Source organism: Pygoscelis adeliae, unplaced genomic scaffold, assembly GCF_000699105.1.
Source record: "Pygoscelis adeliae isolate BGI_AS28 unplaced genomic scaffold, ASM69910v1 Scaffold76, whole genome shotgun sequence".
Taxonomy (NCBI): domain Eukaryota; kingdom Metazoa; phylum Chordata; class Aves; order Sphenisciformes; family Spheniscidae; genus Pygoscelis; species Pygoscelis adeliae.
Genome location: NW_008825111.1, coordinates 1520630 through 1528715, shown reverse-complemented (window position 1 = coordinate 1528715; position 8086 = coordinate 1520630).

Sequence of the window (8086 nt, the reverse complement as noted above, 5' to 3'; positions counted from 1 at the left end):
TGGGGGGCCGGGGGTTTGGGAGCCTGGCCTGTGTCTCCCCGTTTGACTGTGAGCATCACCCCCGTTCCCTCCCAGTTAGAAGCCTGCGAATGCTGAGCAGTGCCCAACTCAGGCATCTAAAACACGTGGGGTGAATCACCCCCCAGACATGCCTCCATTCACTGTAGAGTGAACCCAGATCTTGGGCAACCTGCCTCGCTTTTGGGTGGGTAAAATTAGAAGAGCTGAATTCTCCCCTAAACGAGTGGCAAGCAGTATTTCCCCTATATGGTGAGTCAAGGAGCCACAACAGCCTTTATAAAACTGCTCTTCTCAACTTGGCACCTGCTGCGGTTGCTTTGTCAGGAGCATAATGTTTAAGAAACGTCACTGAGTTTGCTCGTGTTGGCAGTTTGACGGCTCCCAGGAATGACGGGCTTCCAAAGCGGGCCATTTGTGTCCCTGCATGTCGGCAGATTGCTCTGCCGATGTCCCGTCTAGCCCTCTCCTGCACCGCCACTCTTGCAGGATGGGCAAAGTAGCCACCAAGCCCGCCTTCATCTCCAGGATGTTGATGTCTATCATCCAGCGATGAAAGGCATTGCAGATACAGCCTATGGACAGCCCAGCCCAGCCCGAAACCTGACTGTCAGTGATAAATGAGGACTGCAAAGGCAGAAAATCTCTTTCAATACATTCTGATGAGCTAGCTACAAAGTGTGTGTGTGTGTGGGGGGTGTGTCAGCAGCCGAGAGCATATGGTCAGCATTATACTTAAATATTTTTGGAAAGAAGAATACAGAATCCTGAATCATTTCTGAAGTAACTATTTACACACATACACATCAACCTGTGTCCCAGGAGGCTCTGGCTTTGTTATGGTTGTTCTTGCCTTTACATCTTGGAGAAGAGATCTGGATCTTTCCAGTGATGCGCGCCATGTGAATAGCATTTTTATGAATCCTGCTGCCTGGTATAAGACCTGATTTTCCAAAATATATTATGAATTTATTATGAAGGACTTGATTTGGGACTCTGTTTCCTCTGGCTGGCCAGTCATTCTTGTGGATGTATTTGCTCTTTCCCGAGACATGCAGAGTAAGTGAGCTGGAAAGAGGGCAGGAAGAGCGAGTCAGGATAGCATGGCCGCAGGAACGGTCATGAGAGATAGCATCTAGCATGTGTTTGAGATTGATAATATTTAGCTACGCTTGCTGGAGCAAAGCCAAGTAGCTTCCAAAAGCAGCACAAAGCAGTCTGTCAGAGGGCTCCTATACAAATCTAGACTGACGTGTAAGCATTTTCTAGCACGTCACTGAATGCTGTGCATTGGAGAAACACAGTTTGCTGTACTAGTTGTGTCTTTTATAGAGTCTTTGTAGTTCTCTCATTACCCTCCAGGTCTTCTCTGTTTTTGTGGGGAGCTTTGGTGATAAACAGTATCTGCTTAGCCCAGTGCAGAAAATCCTAGTTAGGAAAGCTTGGCAGTGAACTAATAATAGTTGCAGCCATGTAAAGGTGTAGAACTTTGTCCTGACTGCAGCTTGTCTCTTGGGATCTTTGTATTTCAGTATATTCGTGATCAAATGCCATTTCCTCTGTGCAGCGGAGCGGTCAGAGCCAAGTGTACGCGGGTAATGTAGATGGTGGTATCTAGTACAGCTGCCAGCGGAAAGAGCGAAATGAGGGAGGATCTGAGAGCTGCCCCTATCTCCTGGCCCTACAGGAGGACCATAAGCAGATGAAGAGTGTAGACGTGGCTCTGATGGGCTCTAGTCTCGTGCTGTGGGGTGCATCCGTGCATAGAAGAAAAACCTTCCTTTCTGTAATAGAATGTCTAGCATCAATTTTATATAGATAATAGCACATAGTCCTATGCAGATATTAATGGCCATAATTTTACATAACCTTTAGTTACATACATAATATTAGATAACATAGATAATATCATCTATAATTATATAGCTAACATAAACATTCTCTAAGTAGAATGTATTAAGTACGGTTTAGTCTCTTAAACCAAGGTCTTATGTACTGTAGGAGAATGGGCTGGTTTAATTAAATCAGTTTAATGTCCTACCGTTAAACCACTGTAAAGACTTAAAGAGTTGGGTTAACCTCCTAGCTGTGTCAATAAAGCACAAGTTCATTGACGTCTGCTAATATAAATTAATCTGACAGGGGCAAGAAATAAAAACTGTTTGCGTCTACATTGATGAGGAGTTGGCTTCAAATAACCAGATCAATTTTTAGAGATTTGTGTTGAATTGATGCATTTTGTTAGCAGAGAGAGGTCTAATGGCATTACAGCTGTTCATTGATGCAGGCTTTCTCTCTGTCGTGTTTCTCTCTCTTGCTATTGAAGTCTTGATAGCTTAAGGACTTTTTCCAATTATTTAGTTATTCTCCACAGTAATGGTCCGCAGTAGAAAATGTCACATGGATGTTGCAAATTGCTCAGTCTAGTTCCTGATCTCCATTGACCTGCTTTGTGATCTTCGACAGTATACCCTAACGTCGTGGTACCTGGCTGTTCTTCCGTACTACAGGGGATATAAGGCCTGCTGACGATGCGGGGAGATGTCGCTCAGCGGAGGTCAGGCAGGAGTTCAGAAGCATAGCCGAGACCAGAGCCTCCCTCTCCTGCTTCTCAGTTCAGCCTAGCCGGGCGTTGAAAGACTTTATTAAGCAGACGATAAAGTAACTTTCTGTAAAATCGCAAGCGCTCTGTCTCTTCCAAACGAGAGCCCGATTCCGCAGCCTTTTTTAGGCAAAGTTTTCACTAAAGAGAACAAATGCTTTGTATTCGGGATCCCAGATGAGCCAGGCTGACAGGGCTATTTTCAGACAATGGTGAGATCTATGAAATGTTTCCATTTATAGTTTCAGGAAGCGTACTCAGCATCTACAGGCTAAAAGATGCCTACTCTAAACTAATCTTTTAAACTCCCTCTATAGACAATGCAAGGGGGCTCTTTTAGAAAGTAATTCATCCTCTGTGTGTTTGACAACTGTCTGGAGTGGGATGAAATACGCTGGCATAGTTCAGAAGTGCCACATTTCTCTGAGACAAATCCCACCCCAGATGCTGAAATGATGTGCCGTGTAACTGAAAAATTACACATATTTTCCACAGAAAAAATTATTTATTTGGGTTTTACCTGGAAGCATCCTCAAGAATTACATTTTATTAGAAGGATGCTTGTATGGAAGAGATTGTGAATGACAAATACTCTCTCATCTCTTTAATATTCTGGAGGTTTATTTAAGAGGAGTGTGTGCATTCTGGTGCACTTTTACCTCAGACCCTCTGACGGCCACTTTCTGATGTATCGCAATACAGTTGGGCAATTTTTCCCATGCCATTTCTGCAGGGAGGGTGTCTCCTGTTTATGCAAGAAGGGCTATCTGTTTGCGAACCTCATTTGAATCGGAGATAGAAGACACAGTGTCCCAGGGCTTACAAGTGTCTGACCGATAGTATAGTAATTGGTTTTTGCAAACTTAGAGCCAGGAGCCAACTTTCTTCTAAAATGATCTGTCAAAGCATCCAAGTTTTAACAGATGCACTAGTTATCGTAGATGTTTATGCAAAGGGTACGCAATCCTGAGGTGTAAGGGCAGAGTAAAATTGTTTGCTGTTAAAGTTATCTGAACTGTGCACAGTAAACAATTTATTCAATCACTCTTAGCAATTATCCCTGTTCCCGAATCATGCATGAGCAGTCTCCTGCTGACAATTTAATTTGTATGTTCATTATTTGAAATTGCTCAGTGAACGATTTCTATAAATATATGCAAGCCTACGAGCTGCTCACAAGTGCCTTTCCTGAGATTGCTGCTGGAAGGGCCTGCTCCTCTTGCTCTTGCTCTACCCGGCTCACATGGTTCCCCCCCAAAAAAGGAGAGCTGCTATAAAACCAATTGGATTTCCTAAGGCCAGGGTCATGGTGCACCTGTCAATGCCCTGCTGGGGCAGCTTGCTAACGGCAGCGGGGAATAACAGGGAGCCTGTCCCCAGCGGGTCTGCTTGTTTCCGGAAATAGAGGAGTACTGGAGATGGGTTTTGACCATGTCGCTTGTCCAGGACTGAAGTTGCTATCAACAGGTTGCTCTTGGTTAGCGTGATGCAGCTCTTACTTCACACATAATTGGAAGCTGGGTAATAAAGCAGTGCTTTTGCATTGCATCTCTCCCCTTGCTGGGTGACAGCCCGTTTCTTAGGGGTCCCCGCTACGGCAGATTTGGCAGCGCTGGTTGAACGGGCTGTGATTTCTCTGTTCCCTTTTTGGACAACTTCCATGCACAAAGAATGTTCAAAATGATCACGCAAAGATGTCTGTGCTAATCCTGAAGTAAATCCATCTCGACCGCAGCTCACAATGTTTTCTCTGCGGAGATCTTCGTGAATTTGTGTGAGCCTATGTGACTGTCTGTATAAACGAAAAGAATTGCAAATATTGTTAGGGTACGAATGTATGCATGCTTTTGGGTGTTGGTACAATGGCAATTAATGTTTTGTTGCAATATTAGTCCTTTTTAGCTGTGTATTTTAATATTCACCGGTGGCTGTTTCTGAGAAGCGAAGGCTAGGCTTGAATCTCCAGGACTTTGCATATTAGCATCATTAAAAACTACAATTTTCTAGGAATTTTTTTAATTATTGATAGGATTTAGAATTTTATTTCAAGATGAAAAAGGAACTAAATGACAAGTGTTTAACATATCCAGAAGGACAGACAGAACTCAAAAAAAAAAAAAAAAAAAAATCAAAACCTCTAAGTTAAAGGAAGGGGGACAAAGAGGAAGTGGGGGGAGGCAGAAGATGAGTCCATAGGATTATTTAAACAAGCGACAGAGAAAGCATGTAGGATTTGAGAGTGAAAATACTCCACACTGAGGGGGAAGAAAAGGTAAATAGATTAGCTCAGAAGAACTGTGAATGGGCATGAGGTAGCTTTTTTACAGTTAATTTTTTCTTTGCAAAAAGACACAGAGAGAAGAGAGCAAGAGTGGAGAGAAAATGGATAATCCCATGAAGGAACATACTGGGAAGAAAGTAAGCCAAAATAAATGCTAGGAGCAGAAGTTCAAGAGCAAAAAGCAAACCAGGAATGCACAAGTTTGGTCCAAATGCACAGAAACGGGTTGATGTAGCCCAAGTATCAAGCAGGAGCATTTTATGCACTTGATCAGATTAGCAGTCCTAAATAAGTGTCTTTGAAATACTCCTTGTTTTGAGCATAACCCTCAAGGGAAGAATAAGCACCCAATTTCTGGATTAGCTGCCTCCTCTACCGTTTCAGAAGAGTCAGCATCAAACAATTGCTAAGCAGCGTCTGGTCTGCATTTACTGTCCACCCCAACTATGCTGCTTTGTACATTCAGATGCTGGACTTCAGCTGCCCGTATCGTAAATGACTATCAAAATGTGTGCAGAGTTATATTACACCTCAACTGTTTCTTGCTACTGTTTGAGTGATCTGTGAGAGTAAAGCCAAACACAGAATTAAAAAAAAAAAAATTCCTCTAATTTCAATTAATAAATAAGACGAGTTTTCCGAGGAATGTTTATTATACTTCTTTGTTTGGTAAAGAAAAAAGCAACAAATAAAACCCTATTATATAGGGTTAAAAACAGGGATACAGACCACAATAAACATACAGATAATATATATATGATTATTGCTTTTGCATGTAGTATTAGCTTAAGTACATATACCACTGTATAAAGCAGTTTCAGAGCTAAAATGGCAATGACTGTGGTAAAGAGAAAAGTATTAATAATTTGTAAACCAAAAACAGTATAAAAATGTTTTATGTTCCATATCTGATTTCAGAATATCAGTATTTATTGTATTTTTTCCTACTAATAATTACTCCTTAGCTCTTTAAAATATGAACATATATACTGAAAGGACACAATGTTTTTGAAAAGCCATAACTGAACAAGAAAATGGAGACCCAGTTAAAACCAGAGCACGGTGCTGTGTGACTGGTTTTTAAGAAGTACTCCCATTCACCTCACTAGGGAGATCTGCTTAAAAAGGTCATCTGAGAGGACCCGACCTTTCTGTAAATGAAAACAGGACAGTTTTTCTTCATATTCAAAATATTTTATCTAAGCTAAATCTCTTAGTAAAATAGAATATCTGCTACAACTGGATTCACTAAAAATTTTGAGGATTTTTAACATGAACGGGTTAAATGAACAAAGCGCAGTAAGGATTTCCAGCTATTTTATGGTAACTGCTGATACTCATCCTTGTGTATCCTAGCAGATGTGAACTGGTTTGCCTCACTTTTGTTAGGGGATACGTTATTTTGTGTTTACCCCAGTGTAAGAGAAGGCATACAGGAAAGTACAGGGTCATACCTAACATCTTTTAAACCCACCCCATAGCTTACCTGCCAGTACCCGACCCTTGTAGCCGTGTCCTACAGTTGGCCCCTGGAAGTCCAAACCCAGCATTGGGTATCTAGATTGTCCTGTACGCTTCTTAGGAGTCACTAAAACCTACACATGGGAAACGCTAAACAGAGGTATGTGCCTCACCCCCACCAAGCCCTGGCTCCAGCAGGCCACCAGCTACTCGGGGTCATCCAGCCAGAACCCCTGCCTGGGGACAGGGACCCGCTCACCTCCTTCCACGGATCTGAGATGCTTTAATGCTCGCCTGTGACATGTGGTTGCTACAGAAGGTGATGGTGCTGCCCACTACTATACAATGACATAGTTAGAGCATTTATCCATGAAATGGGATTTTTGGCTTCAGTGTCTTTCTCAGCCTAAGGTACTTTACTCCCAGAAAATTATCATATCCCTCAGGCTTTAGACAAGTTTGGGTGGAGAGTTACTGGTGGATACAATGAAAACCACGAGATTCACTGCTAAAGCAGCTATTTACCACTATTTTACTGCAGCTGTTTATTTATGTGACTTTAGTGTCCAAGTTATTAATCATCTTTTATCATCATTTATCTTCAAAACCCCACCAAGGTAGGGAAGTAGTCCTGTCCCTGCAATACACCTCAGATCCCTTAAATTAGGAGCTGTGGTGGAACTGACGACTGAACAAAATTGCCTGGGAATCCACAGCAGAAGAATAACTGCTACAAAATCCTTCTGCTCCAACAAGCTTTTGGGAATATGTCCCATCTTTTTCCCGGTCCATGACAATGTTTAACATTTGTGGCTTGCAGAGTGATGATTTGGGTCCAAACCCTCTGCTGGCAGAACCACCTGCAAAGCTACCCTCTAGAAGGGCTTTGCCAGCCGTGGTCTGGGACGCTACCCCGAATCCTGGGGCTGGCACATGACATGCTTGCGCTGCCTTTCTCCTACACACTCCTACTGATGAAGCTCCACCTACACGGTTTGATTCATCAGGATGAGGTGGCTTGATTTACATGGTAAGTTCAATTAACTCTTTTGATTCACACAGGAGTAGAATTAGAGTAAGCAGAAACTGCAGACACACAAAAAACTACAAGAAAGGAAAGTTAACGTGAATTAGACAAACAGAAAAAAAGGGGTGCGTTCCCTTGGGAGCCCTGAACCTATTATATTTTTATGCATATTAATGTAATCAAAGTAAGTATTTTCAAGAGGGATTAAAAAATCAGCTTAATAAGGTATTTATTTTGTTGTACTGTCAAAAATATCTGTTACACAGTAACACTTTGGGGCAGAAGAATATGCATTCAATTATTACAGGAATGGAAAGAAAAATATTTAATCTGTTAATGTCTGAATTCAGCAAATAATAGATATTAATATTTTCCTTTTCTATTTAGTTTTCTTCTATCTAGCTAGATTATATGTTTACATATATATGTATGAATTATATACATTCATAAAAATGAAACAAAACGGATTTGTTTCATTTTTAACACATGGTTTGCAAGACCTGTTTATATGAGCAGTACAACATTGTATTTTAATTTTTCATGTATATTGAGCCGTGCATCAAAAGAAGCATGACCAGCAGGTCGAGGGAGGGGATTCTGCCCCTCTGCTCTGGTGAGACCCCACCTGGAGTACTGCGTCCCGCTCTGGGGCCCTCAGCATAAGACAGACACGAATCATGTGGAGGTGGGCACGAGA